The sequence below is a fragment of the Danio aesculapii genome, chromosome 20 (genome assembly GCF_903798145.1).
Source record: "Danio aesculapii chromosome 20, fDanAes4.1, whole genome shotgun sequence".
NCBI classification, from domain to species: domain Eukaryota; kingdom Metazoa; phylum Chordata; class Actinopteri; order Cypriniformes; family Danionidae; genus Danio; species Danio aesculapii.
In genome coordinates this window covers 41,035,898-41,054,916 of record NC_079454.1, presented here as the reverse complement: position 1 = coordinate 41,054,916, position 19,019 = coordinate 41,035,898, and the positions used below count along the sequence as shown (strand labels likewise).

The following is a 19,019-nucleotide window of genomic DNA, read 5'->3' as shown; positions in this document are numbered from 1 at the left end:
TAAACAGAGAGAGAGGGAAAAACATTACCTGATGGATCGTTGGTAATATTTCCAGAAGATGACCATGTCGCAGTTTAGCTAAATTAATTCACGCCTCCTCCTGAAGTGAAGTGCGATTCGCCTTCGCCGTTTGCAATACTTTAAAACAGTTTTCCTCGCTTCATTCTCGAAATGTATAGTTTGTCTAAAGTGATGTATACAAACTATATAGTATACTACGACCAGGGATACAATCAGCCAGCGAAGTCGTCCCTCCATACACTTTTAGAATAAAGGTACGGGAGCTGTCACTGGGGTGGTGGTACCTTTTACTACCATATTAATACCATAAGGGTACATATTAGTACCAGTCAAAAAGTACAAAAAAGTACAAAAGTGTTCCTCTTAAAATCTTTAGGTACTAATACATGCTTTTGAGGTACCAATATGGACCCTTTAAGTACAAATGTGTACCTTATAAAAAGGTACCACCCCAGTGACAGCTCGCATACCTTTATTTCTGAGAGTGTAGTAAAAGGCGACATTTTGTGTCTGCCAGTTTGTTTACTTGCAGGAGTTGCATTGGCATTTTTCCGCACATTAAGTCTGGCCAATCGAAAAGCAGTTTAGGAAATATGTTCAATAACATCTGGCCAATGAGTGATGTGGATTTTGTCACATGACTGCATTTTGGTTCTTTTCAACTGGTTCGGACCAAAGCAATCAGTGTGGTGTGAAAATCACCCAAAAACGGCAGAAAATGCTACAATGGATAATTTGTTGCCCTTGGTCTGGACCAAATGAACCGAACTACAGATGTGAAAGCACCCTAAGCCAAAGGAAAATGAATGAGGGAATATAAATTTGGATGTACTCATTTTGGCCCACTATTATACGTTATTTGGTTAGATTAGCTCCAGATTTGGCTTCAGTACTGACTAATGTAGTGTATATGCACAAATATAATATTGTAAAGCTTCCTATAGAAAATCTTCATTTAAATGAGAGATTTGTGAGGGGTGTACTCGTGTATGTTGAGCACTGTATGAGTGATAGCTTCCCTTAGTTTACAGTTTCACTCAACAGAGATAGAAATCAAACATGGAAAGTTCAAACCGTTGGCTTCCTCCCGCACGGTCGTCACCGTTGTTAATGCCCTTCGATGTAAATGACTGATAGTCTGGATTTGCTCTGCCCCTGAAGTACGTTGCAGCAGGGTATTGGCCACTTAATTCAGCCGCTATGCCACGCTTTTAAGAGGGGAGATAAGCCAAGAGCGGCCAATTTCCTTCCGAGATGGGCAAGCTTTATTGATGGAGTGGACCACGCTAATGTTTTTAGCCTTCTGGGTGTCCATCTGTGAGCATTTTTCCAGTGTCATCACCACTCTGTTTAAGTAGCTCCAATGGCTTCTTCGGGCAAAGGGGAGATAATGCAGGCTATTTATCATGCAGGAATTCAATTTTGAGCCCACCATTCTCCTCATAAAAGAGTTACCAATCCATATATCAACCATTTAGTTGTCTGTTTTCATGAGCGGGAAATCATTTGTATGCATTTTATTTATTTATCTCACAGGTTGGATGGCCGGCGGAGGGGGATGGGCTGTTTTGTTCGCCCATGGGGTGGAGGAGAAAGATAGTCAAGGCGAACAATTAACTAGGTTGGCAATGTCAGAGAGGAAGCAGAAGGGAATGCTGGGCTGTATACTTTCTTGTGCAGTATGGAGTTTGAATTAAATTATTTTGGGGATGTTTAAATGGATGTTTTGTGTGTGTGCATGTTTGGAATAATAGAAAGTATTTGCTGCATTTTTACTTAAAAAAAGTGTACAAAAATGATAGCTGTGAGAAAATCAGCAAAACAGTATGTTTGCAGTTCATCAAAATCATGTTGAAAGGTGAAGTCATTAAAGACATTTTTACTATAAAGTAGGGTATAGGTTATAGGTGTTATGTTCACACTAGGGCTTGGCGATAAATCGATATTTATTGACCAAACACCATTGTTAATATCGATTAAAAAAAGATTTGGTATGCAGTTTCGGTATGATGCTGCTGAAAGCGTGCATTGGAAGCAGTGCCAATAAGCTTATGGTGTAAGTTTGTCATTTTCAATGGAGGCGCGTGACTTGCACATGTTGTGCAAGCGGCATGCACATGAACCGTGCACATTTTTTCAGCCGCACCTAGTTGAAAACATTTCAATTTTTCCGAATGTCGCGAGCGCACCGCGATTCATGTAAGTAGAACTAACCAATCTGCTTCACACTTTCTATAGAATATACACATTTTAGTAATAACGGTTAACTAATTACCTCAGACACAACATACAAACACAGCACACCCAAACACTAGCTTTTTTAACTTTTTTACTTTTCTCCATAAACTTGCATCGGAGCTGCAGCAGTGAGGAGATTGTAAATAAAAAAGGATGTAAGGATGTTGCCAGAGTGGCTTTTTTTCTTTTCTTGTGCATTCCAGCAACTAGCACCCCATCAGAAAGATTTTTTTAGCATAGGGGGAAATATAGTCATTCAACTTCACAATTTATATTTTGCAGTATGTATTTGAATAATGATGGCTGGTTACTTTACTTGAAAGCTCAGATTTGATTATCATAATTTATGTTGTTGACAGAGTTTGAGGTTTACTGTATCATTATTATTCACACCTTAAATTTTGCTTTGATTGTTCAGTATATACACTTTACCATTGCACACACTTTGTAACATTTTATTTATCAAGTTCAAGAGTCTCTTAAACACTTATGTTTATTTTATTATAAAGAGATCAGATATTTTGTTTACATAGTTTTGTTTTTGACTATTAAAACTAATTGCCTTAGTAAGGTTGGTAAATTAAAATTAAGGGGTTAAATAAATAAATATTCCAATATTCCTAAATATATTGTTAAAATATTCAATAATTATCGATATCGAATAAAATTAAACAAGATGATTAGAAATTTAAAAAAGCGAGCGATTGGTCTGTAATTTAAATTTCTGTCCAGAGAGGTCATGTTTTGATCCTCAGTTGGTCTCACGCAGTCATGTGATGCGATTTCGACTTGTCGCACCAGCTTGTGCTTCCGGTCTGACGCATTCGCGTGCATATGAATGGAAGTCTATGGGGAGAAAAGTCCAGTGTGACTGCAACTTTACCCAGTTTGTTGCTATGGTTATTGATTTTTTTCCCCCCCATCTCATAATTCTATTTAGCCTGATTGTTTCCCTGCACTACATATACCAGTTTGTGTTTCTCTCTCATTGTCTGTTGTATGTGATCTGAAGGCATGGCCATTGATGGCAAGAAAGGTAAACGCTGCGTTAAACTGGCCACAACACATCACCATAAAATAACTACTAAGATTTCTGGGCTTTTCTAACTTTTATTGCCGGTTCATTAGGAACTTCAGCACATAAGCTGTTCCACTCACCTCTATGATAAAGAAGGAAAACAAACACCTGAGGTGAACACCATGAGCAGTACAGGCATTTCAAGACTTGAAGTCTCGATTCGCATCAGCACCCATCCTGTGTCATCCCTAATATTCAACAACCATTGGTAGTAGAAGTAGATGCTTCAGACAGTGAAATTGGGGCAATTTTATCTCAAAAGCATGGCTCATCTGCTAAACTCATTTCATGTGCCTTTTTTCTCGCAAACCTAACAGAAATAAACAAACACAGGGTGTGAACAGAACAATAAGCCATGGCAACAACTAGGTATATTATGCTAGGTATAATATTATCGTTAATAATGTTTAATAATATATACAATTTAGGGCAAGATTATAAGCCCTTTAAAAATAATTTTTAACCTAACAGTTTTAACCAATTTATTTGAACTGATATTTGCCATGTTGACAGTACATAATGTTTTACTAGTTATTTTTGCAAGATACTAGTATTCCGCTTAAAGTGCAATTTAAAGACTTCAATAGGTTAATTAGTTTAACTATGCAAATTAGGCAAGCCATTGGACAACAGTGGTTTATGTAGCCAATAAAAATATTTTAGGCCTTATAATACTGACCTTAAAATATATATTAGATTTTATTAAAACAAATAAGACTTTCTCCAGACTAAAAAAAATAATTGGAAATACTGTGAAAAGTTGACAGCATTTGGGAAATATTTAAAAAACAATTAAAATATCAGAGGGCTAATATTTTTACCCTCAACTATAATTATTTGAACATTAACTTAGCTTATTATTTGTCAAATAATGCATTTTATTAATGGGGTGCCAAAATTAAATGATTAACTTAATTGAACCTTTTTTTTGGGTGGGGGGGGGGGGGGGGTAATTGGGTATAAATTGTATGCTGCCATATAATTTGTTGAATTTGTTACTTAATAGTTGATTCAGTAGAGTTGTATTGTATCTTTGACAAAAATTTTAATTGTCCTAAGACAACTTTGATGAAAGGTTTTGATCTACTTTAAATGTTGACTACTTTATATTATTTATAGTTAGTCTATAGTAAATCCTCCTACAAAAAGGATTTTGAGACTCTCTGTGTTTGATTATCTTTTTTTATATACACAATTATACCATCCAACTGTTGTATAAATGCTGCCTGCGGCCTCTAGCTAATGCACACCTCCCACCAGTGCCGATATACTAAAATGATGGCAAACAGGTGATTTTGCTCAAATTTTAAGATTATAAGGCTAAACAGCATGACATGCCATCAGTCTACAGAGATTTCCCAGTATTTCTCTGTTACAATCAGGATTTCACAATAATTAACCCTGAAAAAGTCAGAGTAAAGTAAACACTACCAGATCACTATGGTATAAATACAGCACTACAAAATACAAAAGAGAGAGATCGACTTATAAATGTCACTTACCTCTTCTGTAATGATTTGTTAACTGTAGTGGGAAACGTACAATGAAAAAATACTGTTTTTCTCCCCTAATGACTTATTATGCAGTCTCCATCACCATCTTGTGGTGAAATGTCAACCGTCTGTGCTCTGTTCAGTATGACAGGCTGATGGCCGCCAATGCGCTGAATCTCCGAAATTATAAATATTTAATTTAGGCACTATCATTATAAATAAACTGCATAACTACATTCTCGTCAAAAAAGCCTCAAAAGTACAATAGGTTGTCCAACAGCTGCAATATTTGTAGTGACTTTATTCATCATTCATCTGCTGTCACTCAATGTGTGTGTGTATATATATATATATATATATATATATATATATATATATATATATATATATATATATATATATATATATATATATATATATATACACACACGCACACGCACACAAATATATAAATAATAGTTCCATATAAATAAATGGAACCACTACTTTCTCAGACTCAGCTTCTGGATTGTGGTTGGGAGGTGTAATTGTCGTGACCACAGGTTCTTGTTTTACTCAGCATTTGCGTTCCTAATGAGCTCTGTTGTTAAAGTACACTCGGCCCTCCGCTGGGGAGCCTGACCTCCAGTCACTGGGGCTTTACTCTTATATAATTAATGAGAGAATGATTCCACCAGATCACACGAGTGTTCAAAAACACTTTTTGATGAAACCCCTTTTGATGAAGGGCTTATATTAATAGTGTCCAGTGTTTCATGTGGCTCTCCTGAGGGCTTCAGACTGAGGCACACACATGCTTTGGACAGACTCTGGTGTGTTTAGAGGACTAGCTATAGCTGTGTGCAGCTGTGATCCAGTCAAGGTCATGAGTCTGAAATGTGTTTCATGCATGTCGGACAGTAATTAATTGTGCTGGGTACAGTGCTGGCCTTCTCTGTACTGCTGCTCCTTATCAGCTTGTTAAGTCTGACGTCACGCGTCACAGTTACTGGGTTTCTTATCAGAAGCCAAAAGTGAATACAAATAGCACTAATTTACGCTCACAGCATTCTGTAATACTGTTTAAAATCTTTGTAATGTTTATACCCATGCCTATTTTCAGATGGTCAGACAGTGATTCATATTTTGTAAATCATTAAAATATAGGTGTCTGGGATTCAGCAAGTCCAAAGACTTTAATATGTGATACAGTATGGCTAAATAGTGGTCACAAATGGCTTTTAGGATTGAGTTTTCTTAATTGAAATGAGTAGAGGCTCGAACCCAGGAACAGAAGTCTGGCACAACTTAAATATTAATCAAAAAATCGATAGAATTCAAAGAAAGCCAGCATCATGTGTTATATTATTGTACGTTTTCCATATTGTCTTTCTGAGGGCCATTTAAACTACAATTGTTATGATTACCAGCGATGTAACCCTCACAGATTGCTGGAGGACACTCCCTGTCATCCACATGCACTACACACACACAGCTGATTCTCGCGAAGTCTGATTCCTTGGACTATATATGTACACACACACACACACACATCCATTGCTGAGTCTTGTTTCCAGCGTGTATATTTCATAGTGTTTTCCTTGTCTTGCCTTAGCGTGTTTTTGACCCTGTGTTTGTTTACTGTTTATGTTGTTTTGCTGCCTGCCTCAGCCATTCGCCTGTGACTTTGACTACTTTGTTGGCAGGGACAGTTTGTCCCTTCTTTAACCTTGCCTGCCTGATTAATCTTAAAAAAAACTGCATTTGGACCCGCGCCTCTGTTGCCAACCCCAGTCATTGTTACAACACTGCTTTCATCCAAAAATGGGAAAATTTTTATATATTTTGCCTGATGGTTTATGCCTGATGCCTGGAAGGGCATCCACTGCGTAAAACATATGCTGGATAAGTTGGCGGTTCATATAAGCTGAAAAGAAAATGAATAAATGAATGAAGTTCAGACGACTACAAAAGTTAATTTGATTCAACTAAAAAAAATGTTTGGCAGCAATATATATTTTTTACAGTGTATGTATTTAGGGGAGTGTAGATTAAAGGCAAGTGCAAACAAACATAAACAAAAATGGCAAAGTACATGCTAGTGTTGTTGCTATCCACAGCAAATTCTGGGTGTATGCATCTTACAAACATGGTAAATCATAGACACAATCAATGAACCGCACGTCATCACTTTCCTACAGTTACTGTTCACTAACAAGGTGACCAATATGACACCAATATGCCGTTTTTGGCTGTTTTCGCGAATATGTAGATGTGAAACTTTCAAAATTCAAGTGAAAATAAATTTTTTGCTACATTGTTGTCATGTAAATGTATCCTAAAAGAGCTCCCTGGCACTCTGTGTGTCATTGTAAATACAAATGTAGTCATTAAAATTACACATGGCAGTAATGTGAATTTGACAGCTTAAATTTGTCAAAGTCACCAGCGGGAGTTCTAAAGTGTGTGATCGCTGGTCTCACTGTGCCTTCATGTGCAGTCGTTATTTTAATTGTGCCATTCTCCCAGTCTGTGTAATTCATAAAGGTCTAGTTATAATCAATATTATTTATTGGACCGAACAATTAGAGGACTAAGTACGTTTTCGGTAAAGATAACAGGCTTGTGCTACTTGTTGAATGTTTTGTGTAAAGGTTGACACTTCAGTACAGAGTAGCGAGAGCACCAGCTGCTTTGCATTTAAAGAGTCAAACACACAAAAAAGGTGCATTTTGGCTCATACTCTGAAAGTGGCAATTTCAACAAGCTAAAAAAAAAAGATTTGAACTTCACATACACACTCACAGACATCAGACACACACTTAGGGATATCTGAGGCTTATTTTAGATATTGTAAAAAAACTCATAACAAGCAAATAGTTCTCGGCAGAGTTGGCTAACATTATGAAGCCGCAGATGTGCGAACTTGCCAATACTTTTCCTATTACTTGATAGAGCTTCAAGTCGAATTGCATCGATCACTGTTCATCTTTCCTGTTTTCCCCTCTGTAATGGAATGGCAGATGAGATGATTTACATTTTTAAGGTTACTTTTTTTCTCATGAGTAATTCCATCTATTTGCCTGTCAATAAAACACATCAGAGGAGAGGAAGTCTTCATCTAATGAAGAACCCCCTAATGCTGTATAAATGACCCTGATTGAAGGGAAGTGTGTATGTGTGTGTGTTTTCAACAGTGATTGTCAGCTTTAGTTTTGGTGATACAATCCACACCATCTGCACTATCAGTAGGAATACATTTAAGTGTGTTATGGAGCTTTGTGGCCCCATTTACACTGATGCCTTTTAGTTTTAAAATGGCGTTTTAGAATGAAAACGATCCAACATCCACACTGGTGTTTCATCTAGCGTTTCCAAAAAGCTCTCCGTCCACACTACACCTTTGAAAATGCACATCACGTGACCACACTGTAACAGTGGTGTGGGAAAGTGTTTTATCCACCAAAAAAGGAAAATACTAAATTGTCACGTGTTTTACATTTACCTTGAGCGCCAGACAGATATTAGTCAAATTATTATTATTTTTTAAAGAAATGAAAAAATATACCATGGCTAGCTCTTACCCCCAGTTACAAATGTTAAACAAAAATAAATAAACAATGTGAAGCAGAAATAACTCTGAGACAAATGTTGAATCCGTTTAAATAAAGTCTGTATTCCTCAATTCAAAAAAGTACTTTCCATGTTTTACGAATATACAGAAAAGAAAAAACACTGCAATAACAACAAAAGAAAACAACAACAACAAAATACAAAACCCTATGCATATTCATTCATTCATTCATTCATTTTCTTTTCGGCTTGGTCCCTTTATTAATCCAGGGTGGCCACAGCGGAATGGACCGCCAACTTATCCAGCACATGTTTTACGCAGCGGATGCCCTTCCAGCCGCAACCCATCTTTGGGAAATATCCATACACACTCACACCTACGTGGGTGAGAGCAGTGCACGTCGGACAGTTCATCAAGCATCTTATATTTAATTGGCTCTGTTAATATGCATACAGTGAAGATGACGGTCATATGTAGCTACACAATGCCTCAACATTTTTGATGTCTATTAAGTTGCTAAAATCAAAATGAAAATATGCAGCTCCTTATATCATGTTTTGAATTTATTGTTAATATAGCGAAACAACATAGCCAGAGTGATGCGAATGACATTGTAAACTACACTGTTCCCTTTGAAGATTTACCCGATATGTCCTCGGGTGTTTGCTTTTCATATCAAACTTGTGAAGTCTGAGGAAAGTATGCAAGACTGAACTTTGTGTACTTGATATTGAGAAAAATCCCCAATCAGATTCATCCAGATCATCTCCGTTTTCAGATGTCTCTTTTTTCCATCATCCACACTGATATAGCGCAGCAGCATTTGAAAACCAAAACAGCTTCTTCTGATTTAGCTCATAGTTTTGTATTCTGTCAAGTTTTTTTTAAATGCTTTCAGATGTTCTTGATCTACATGAAGATCCTGACCCAGTGCTTTTTATATTAGGACATGCTAATTATACAAATTCATTGAGCAGTGCACAACAGAAATTCCTTACATATTGTTTGTCAACAGCCAAAAAGCTGTTATTATTGTACTGGAAAAATTGTAATCTTCCACCTGCTAAACTTTGACTTGAAGAATTGATATCTATATCACTTGGAACAAACTTTTAAAAGGCAACATCAGAGAATTTCAGAAGATTTGAGGCCCTTCTGTCACTTCACTAAAAAGTTGTTTTGATTATCACTGTATAAGGGCTGTGCAATTAATTAAAATTGTATAGGAATCACAATTTGCACATGCACAATTTCTAAATCGCCTTACAGCACCATTATCCCGCATTATGGTATTTGAACCAATCATAATGCAGCCTGCCTAAACAGAGCATGAGAACAGGAGACTGAATAGCCTACGTATACAGGGATGATGAGTTCAGCACAGGAGGACTTGGTGCCAAAAAAGTCAACATCTGTGGTATGGGATTAAGTTACTTTGGATACAGCAGGTAATTTGTAAGTAAGCTATATATTGCGTGAGCACGTCACTTCCTTCAGCATTTTTTTACCATGCTTTGCGGTCGCTCCTTTGTTGTTGCTCAGTGACCATCAACCATTTTCTCACAACCTAACAAAACATTGCTGCAGTTCCAATACAAGTTGTATGTATGGAGAGAATTACAAAGGACTTGGTGTTTGGGTGTCTTGTGTTTGGTTGAGGTAACCGAAATGTGGATGAGCAATTCCAGAGTTATGGATGTGACATTTGCAGTAAAATCTCAAAACATAAATTCCCATAGAAAGTATATGCTAGCGTTATAATGAAACATATGTTTATATTTTCCAAAACAGCTAACCACAGAGTAATGGGAGCAGAGAAATATCAATCTGTAAACATTTTTTATATTTTAAATGGGGAAAATAAACATGCGTTATGGATGTGACCAAAAAAGTCTGAGTTTACAGTACACAACATACTTTGTAGAAATTCTGTGAATTCAACTGCACAACCTGAAAGAAACAATGCTAATCCAAAGGGTAAGTGATGGCTGTCTATAAAGCAAAAATGGTTGATTTTATTTTATTTTACATTTTTGCAGTTTTTTAGGAAGAAGCTTTGTTATGGATGTGACATGTCTTCGTTATGGATGTGACGGATATAAAATTGCCACTTGTGTGACGTTTGTAAATCAAATGGAATTGTTTGAAAACATTGACAGAAACATTTTTTAATATTTTTAAAGTACTGTAAAATACAAGCCTACGCAAAAAATGAAGAAACGGTTTTGCTATTTTGGCGAATACATAATTTTTTTCATAGCAAGGTTGACATTTGCATGGAATTGCTCATATATTCCATACAAAGTATGAAGCTGATCAGTCAGTTCTTGTTACGTGATTCCCGGTGCGGCATTCTGAAAAGTTACATTTAAAGTTTGTCTGAAAAGAGATGTTTTTAGCTGGGTGCACCTGCCATACGTGTGCGTGCCGCTCTCAATATGTGCATCCAATACAAGCGCCAGTGGAAATAATGTAGTTGTGTGCGCAAAACGCAATATGTGAATGGCCTATTTCACGGCAGCGTCACAAAGAGGTCTATGATCTATGTATAACAAAACAAACACACATGCAACTACTTCTGATATTCGGTCAAGCAGAACATCGGAGCCTGGAGCCTAACTTGAGTTTGACAGCACACACACACACGTGATAGGTTTCTTTTGCCCATATCGCACAGCCCTACACTGTATTGTATACTTACATGCTGGGGTTGGGGTGTTTGTTTTTGTTTTGTTTTGTTTTGATTTTTTGTTTTTTTGATTTTGTGCATATCATAAAGTTAATCCTGGATCTTGTGATTATTGTAAGTCTATTTAATGACCAAATAAAATTTATTTGACAAAACAAAATGAAAACAGCCTCTTCAGCATTTCCAAAACGTTTTCGGGGCAACTCTGAGGTAGTATGGACGTAAATCATAACCGTGGCAAAAGTTATGTGTTTTAAAACTGAAATGTATTAGTTGAACTGGGGCCTTGGTCATGGCTGACTTATTGTGATAGAATCTAAACACACACACATTTATTTATATTAAAAAAAATTCATTCATTCATTTTCTTTTCGGCTTAGGTGAACCCTTTATTAATGAGGGGTCACCACAGCGTAATGAACCGCCAACTTATCCTGCACATGTTTTACGCAGCGGATGCCCTTCCAGCCGCAACCCATGACTGGGAAACACCCGTACACTCTCAATCACACTCATACACTACAGACAATTTAGCTTACCCAATTCACCTATACCACATGTCTTTGGACTTGTGGGAATAACTGGAGCACCAGATGGAACCCCACGCGAACACGGGGAGATCATGCAAACTCCACACAGAAATGTCAACTGACCCAGCAGAGGCTGCAACCCCAATAGAAAAAAATGTGCTAATCAAGAAACTATAGCCTATAAAAATAATAATTCTAATGATTTTTAGACAATTAATTGTAAATCCTATTGGCTCAACTTATTTTTAACTCAATATATAATCTCCACATACCAGTCTAATCTTACACCGTTTTGTTTTCAAGCAAACTGATCTTGTTTTAAGGTCAGTTTAGATATTTTTTATGGAAAAACAAGACAAAAGATACTGATTAAACAACGATTTTTGAAGTGAAAGCAGAGAATGTTTTAGGCTGTCTGAGCATCAGCTTTCTGTACTGATTTAAACCGCAAGTCCAGCATATCCCGACGCCCGTCTCACTTTCGAATTGTCCTCTTTTGGCTCTCAGTTTGAAGCTCTGCGTGAGGGAATTAAGGACCGAAATCAATTTGAGCACTGCCATTTCCCCCTCAAGTGGCTTATTAGAACATTACGCCACTGCCTGATTATTGATTCCAATCAAATCTGTTAGCTTCATTAACTGATAGCTTCGCCTGTTGAGACAGATGAAAGATCAGTGGAAATGGCAGGCCGATGTTACGATTTTGGTTGTTTCAGATCGCATTACATTTTAACATCTAAATGCCAGTGAGGCTTTTTGTGTCGAAATAGGAGCATATTTTTTCTCGGGTAGAGGTTTTCGAGATAGCAAAAGCTTTTTAGATGATTAGAGTTTGGATGGAAAGAGAGCGAGCAGGAGCCAGAGACCTGTGCGATGCATTTAATCTCATAAAGTAATGCACTGTGCTCACATTCAGCAATCAGCTCATCATGGTGGGCTGAAGTAGCTGACACCGTGACACGTGAAGGGTGAAATCACAGTAGCAATAACTCTGTTCTGATCTTTGTGCTTTGCTGGCTCAAGAGGGGAAAGAATGCCTGCACACTTTGCTTTCCTTGAGAGCTGCTACTACTAGTCGTGTAATGGATAAGGGAATGAGTCTTTTCTGCTTTTTCATTTTCTGATAGCAGATACTCTTAATAGTAATGTAGTGACCTATGCATGGTGCAGTGATGGTAATATGTAAAGGGACGATGTGTAGAATTCAGAAAACCTTGTTATTAGCCACACCGGTAGCTGTTAAGTGAACTGCAGACAGCAACTTATTGCTGGTATTCACATATATTGCTGATGTAACATGCAAGAGACTGAATGTAATTCAATGGCCTGATATATTCCCTGCAAATATCTTATTTTAGTCATTGTTCATAAGATAAAATAAGTTGGAAAAACTGTGATTAGGGATGCCAACACTTAATCGCTAGATTGCACACTAGATTACACTATTTGTGTATTTCTTACTTTCGTATTATTCCATTTAAACCTGTTTTAACACATTCATTTACCCATTGAGTACGTTCACAGTACGCATATAGATAGTTTCTTAACTCAAATGGTTTGTAGCAATCGGTTTTCCTCAAATAGTTTGAGTTGCCTTAACTCGTTGGGTTTTACAGTACTCAGCTGGTGTGAGTTCTCTTCATTCATCGGGTTTTGCTGTGCTCAAATTGCTTCGTTTACTCAAATGTATTAAATTCACAGTACTCATTAGGAATAGTTTTTGAACTTAAATGGTTTGCTGTAATCGGTTTCCTCAAATAGTTTAAGTTACCTTAACTTATTGGGTTTTACAGTGTATGTGTTAAAGATTTAATTGAACTGGTACAAGTCAATGGCTTTAAATAAGTGAATAGTAAATGCAAGATAATCATCTCACGAACAATGCCTAACTGCAACCACGTGGGAAATGGAATATGTTAGCATTCACAATGACTGGATGGAATTACACAATTACATTAGCATGTGAGCAATGATTGGCAAGTTTAAAATGGCATACGGCTGTAATTAAAATGCAACCAAAGCCGAGACTCTGGAGTCCTGTTTGTGAGCGGCATCACTTTACTCTGCTCCAAGTTCATGGCTGTGTTACCTTACGCCACCTTCTAGCAAAGCGAATGAAAAGGATATACGGCTCCCATCCTCTAACATTACCTGAAGGAAATGATTCAGGAGACGAGGAGAGGAATACTGTATTTCTTCATTCTATTTTCCATCCACTTTTTTATTGAATTTGCAGGGAATTTGCAGTACACTGATAGCCTTGTGCTGTTTGTGCAGACTGCTGATAGCAGCCAGTCAATGCATTTCCCTGAAAACATGGCTCTTGTTTGTCGAATGATACTGTTTAAGCTTTGTAATTTTGCCTCGCTTTTGATTCTTTTGGCATTTAAGGGACAAAATTGAGGATTGGCTCACTGCCTTAATGTTCTGTCTGATCGATGACAGGGTCAGATGATTGATGAATCAAGCAATCAGCGAGTCTCTCCCGTGGACTTGTGGACGACGCAGACGATCAATTCCTCTCCCAATGGAGTGATATCATTAAGCCTCAGGAAGTTTCGATAACAGTCTCTGCCCGGACCTAGGAATATATTTGACCTAGGAAAGGGGCTGTTAACTTTTCCAAAGTCAAGACACAATAGCTCTACTTTACCAAGGCCCCAGGGCACAATATTACTTCTTCGCAATTTTCAGACCCAGGGTCCCAAAGCACTTTTGTTGGAAATGCACCCATTTTCAGGGCTTCTCTTATAATTAAAGTCGACTGCCACTTTGCTTAATTTTTTTTTTCTTCTCTTTTTTTTGGCTTTGTTTCACTTTAATCTATTGCACTTTTTTCATCCTCTCTTAGAAAAGGTCAGAAAATGATCAGCGCTTAAATCCCAGGCGTACACAGGGATCAGAGATGAGCTACTATAATCTCCACTCCTTTATGACAACGGACATTTTTCAGCTTTGATATCAGATAGGTGTTGACCTTTGAATGCCCCATCTGTGTCACTTTTAGTTGAAGCTAGTCTCAAAGGAAGTGCAACAAAATTGGTGTTTGGTAATGTTTAGCATTTTTGCTAGTAAGGTAGGACTGCTCAATTATGGGAAAAATCATAATCACGATTATTCTAGTGATAATTGTAATCACAATTATTGAAAATGATATACAGTTGAAGTCAAAATTATTTGCCCTCCTGTGAATTTTTAAAAAATAAATATTTACCAAATGATGTTTAACAGAGCAAGACATTTTTCACAGTATTTCCTATATTTTTTTATTTCTGGAGAAAGTCTTAATTGTTTTATTTTGGCTAGAATAAACGCAGGTTTAAATATTTTGAAACCTATTTTAAGTTCAATATTATTAGCCTCCTTAAGCAATATATATTTTTGATTGTCTGCAGAAGAAACTACTGTTAGACATTGACTTGCCAAAGGCTTAACCTAATTAAGCCTTTGAATTGCACTTAAAGCTGAATGCTTGTATCGTGAAAAATATCTAGTAAAATATTATTTACTGTCATCATAGCAAACATAAAAGAAATCAGTTATTAGAAATGAGTTATTAAATCTATTATGTTTAGAAATGAGTTTAAAAAAATCTTTCCGTTAAACAGAAATTGGGGGGAAAATGGTCGCTAATAATTCAGGAGGGCTAATAAATCTGACTTTAACTGTATATATACAGTTATGTTCCTCCATGTAAATAAAAAAGGGAAATAAATACCAATAGAATAAAAATATGAAACAAACTCTGCTTTAAGCATCTTCACTGTAAGGAAAAACGTTAATTATAGCTACAAAAGTCCTTCAGTCAAGAGCAGTGAGTGATTGTGTCCTTTTGTTGTCTGATTAATAATGATAAAAACAGTCGGCAGCAGGAATATTGCGTGCTGTCACTTTAAGAGTTGTGCGGTTCTGATTTAAGGTTTCACTTTCACATGTCTTTTGATTCTCAACTCATTTGTTTATTACATAAATTACTACATTTATTACATTACATCACTAAACACCCCGTTTTTAAACAAATTTGCATTTTAAAGTGCTCTTGACTTTAGATGTGTGTGCTCTGCTCGACTCTGAGGCTGAGTGCGCACACACACAACAGCATGCGATCGCTTTCGCGCTTTTAAAAACATGAATGATTCGAATGAACATCAATGAATGATGCGCATCCTGTGCTGCAAAAGTTACATTACAGAACAGGCTTTTAGTCATTTTCACATGAACCTGAGCTTTGCAGAAAGACAAATGTGTACAACTGGAAAGGGGGCGGTATATGATGCAATAATCGTTTATTTCGATTAATGTTTTTTCATAATCGTTAGAAGCCAAAATCTAAATTGAAACAGAATTTCGATTAATTGCACAGCCCTAATTTAAGGGACAGATTTAGTAATAAATTACACCATTTCAGACTTTTGGGGTTAAAAATAAACTACTGTTTTACTTAAGACGACTGACTTTATTTTATATAGATTTGTAGGAGTTTCCCTTTTAGAACTTTCTACACTTCAACAGTGCTTTTGAAGATTGTTTGCCCTGCTGACTTGTTAGCTAATTTGCTTATTTAGTAATTATAGCTTTTTTAATCAGTGATGTAATTTGAGAAATTGTATATTGCATTGTGTTTGGTTAGGACACTGTAGGATAGTTTCTTTCAAATGTACAGACCTCATACTTTTTAAATTATTATTATTATTATTACTAGAAAGATTAGAAATCTTTGTCCACACGTGGAAATTCGTTTTTGGCCCCACAAAATGTTACTAAAAACAAAACAAAAAACATCCCAAAAAATCACAAATACAAAACACAGAAACATCCATCCACACTCATCCACACTCATAGACTATGGCCAATTAATTTATTCAATTCACCTATAGCACATGCCTTTGGACTGTGGGGAAAACCGAAGCACCAGGAAAAAACCCACACAAACACGGGGAGAACATGCAAACTCTACACAGAAACGCCAACTGACCCAGCCAGCGACCTTCTTGCTGAGAGGCAACAGTGCTAACCATTGAGCCACGGTGTCGCCATTTAAGAAGAATCACACACTAAAGAAAAAAAATAAACATTAGGAAATCAACTTCTGTTTTACTAAAGACAACCTTATTTTATATGTATTTGTATAATAATTTCACTTTCAGAACTTTCCACACTCAATGATGCTTTTGTCAGATTGTTTACCCTGCTGATTTGTTTGCTGATTTGCCTTATCTAGTAATTATAGTCAATATTATTCATCAGTGGTGCATTTTCTTCCCCAAATAAGTAAAACAACGTACGACCTTTAAAATTAAAGTGCCAGCATACGGCTGGGAAAATAAGTATTGAACACGTCACCATTTTTCTCAGAAAGCCTATTTCTAAAGGTGCTGTTATCTTGAAATTTTCCTCTGATGTTGGTAACAACCAAAGAAACCCATATATGCAAAGAAAACAAACCTTATTAGTTTGTAAATTAAGTTATGCATAATAAAATGAATTGACGCAAGAAAAAAGTGTTGAACACATGAAGAAAGGGATGTGTACAAAGGCAGTGAAAGCCCAGACAGCAGCTGAAATCTTTTAGTTGTTCTTCAGCAACCCTCTGCCCTTTGTCATTGCAAATGAATATTAACTGCTTCAGTCCAACATCTATATTAGCAGGATGATGAAGATGAAACCAGAGTGAACATTTCAGCAAGACATTATCCAAAACACAGCCAAGGAAACTCTCAAATGATTTCAGAAAAAAAAAATCAAGTTAAATATGGATCGGTAGTTCAGGACTTTCTCCTTGTGCCATTTAATTGTTATTACACATAACTCATTTAAGATTTTTTTATTTTAATTTTTTTAGTGTTTGGGTTTTTACCAAAATCTGGTTCAATACCATGTCACCAACTTCTTTAGAGATATTATTCCCAAGAAAAAAACATGACGTGTTCAATACTTATTTCCCCTGCTGTATATGCCTAAAAGTTGATTAACTTTAAGTAGATGCACTTGCTAAATTCTTATATATTCTTATAATTTTCTGAAAAGAAAAAAAGCATAAAGAAATCTTCTGTCTCTATTTGCATATCCAAATATTTATGCAGTCAAAGGCCACCAAATATACCAAATAATAATTTGTGACAATTCATAACACTAACGGCTTCTCGTTTTAGTAAAATGTCAACACTGGAAGGAAAATCATTAGGGGCAGCACTTTTTTTGCTGTTAGGTTTACCTTTTCAAATTTTTTTAGGTGTAATTTTGCATTAAATTTTCCATTTGATTCCTAAACTTCAGTACTGTTTGTTCGTAGCCCATTGTTCGTGGGCCGTTGTGTGCCCTGTGCTCAGGATCAAAGCAACAGGCTGCACAGTAGCAATTTTTTCTAAAATACTTCCCTAACAGGAAGGAAGTGCCCAATTGACAGCCAGATGCTGCAAGAAAGAGATGACACATTTTTTTTCCTCAGCCTGCCATTCATTTATATGAAAATCTGGGAGAACAGCGTGACTCATCATTCATACTTCCAACTTGAATTCATGCATCCGAACCTATAAGATTGAATAAATAGCAGACTTATGCAATATCTGGATGTCTTTGCCAATTTTGAAATAAAACAGACACTAATGAGACAAGTGTTGACACACAGTAAGTGTACAGAGTTTTAAAATGAATGTGAATAGCTTGGATAGTTTTATATTTGGCAACTTTGACACCATTTTAGACTTTGTGATCACACAGAAGAGGAAAAGACACTTCTAATATTGTATTCAGAAAAATTGGTCTCCACTTGCTCCTTATTTTGACTCTCTTTGCAGTTTTGAAGAAACAGTTGCAATGCTATCTAAGAAGTGATGGTTGGATAAGAGGTGTTTCATACAGGTGTGTGTGTGAGGATGGTTTGCTCCCCATCTCTGCTGAATCTCCATCAGCACATGTTTTTCCCCAGAGGGTGCCTGTCATCCGAGAGCATGTGGGCTTGTGGAAACGCGACCTTAGTCATAGCCTGGCTGTTGAACATGCCTGACTTTCACAGCAGATTTACATAAGTATGGCAGAGTCTGATAAATATTCACATCTTTCGCCACGCCAAACTCAACTTCTTGACCCAAATGATGCTCTATTGGTGATTCCAGAAGAACCGCACATGCTGTTGTTGGATCGTTTTCTGCAGCTTAAAGTGAAGCAATTTATTGGTTTGTAATGTGTGTGTGCCTGTGTGTGTGCATGTAGTCACCTTTAGAAAATCGATAGGATCATTTACATCTTGCTGACGAATTTGTAAAATCTTAGAGGTTTGAAGGATAGTGGCAAAATATTAAGATTTAAAATGACAATATGTGCATATCATCTAATATGTCATCAAATGATTCATTCTGTATGCCTGCTGAACTAAATGATACTAAAATATAAACAGAAATTGTGTATTTGTAATTAA

The 19,019-nt window shown here is 36.5% G+C and overlaps 1 protein-coding gene across 2 annotated transcripts in view; it reads left to right on the top strand.

Moving 5' to 3' along the window:
• The window catches only part of nkain2 (sodium/potassium transporting ATPase interacting 2), a 314,135-nt gene that overhangs the window by 65,151 nt on the left and 229,965 nt on the right, over positions 1-19,019 (top strand). The gene's annotated exons all lie outside the window — the stretch shown is intronic.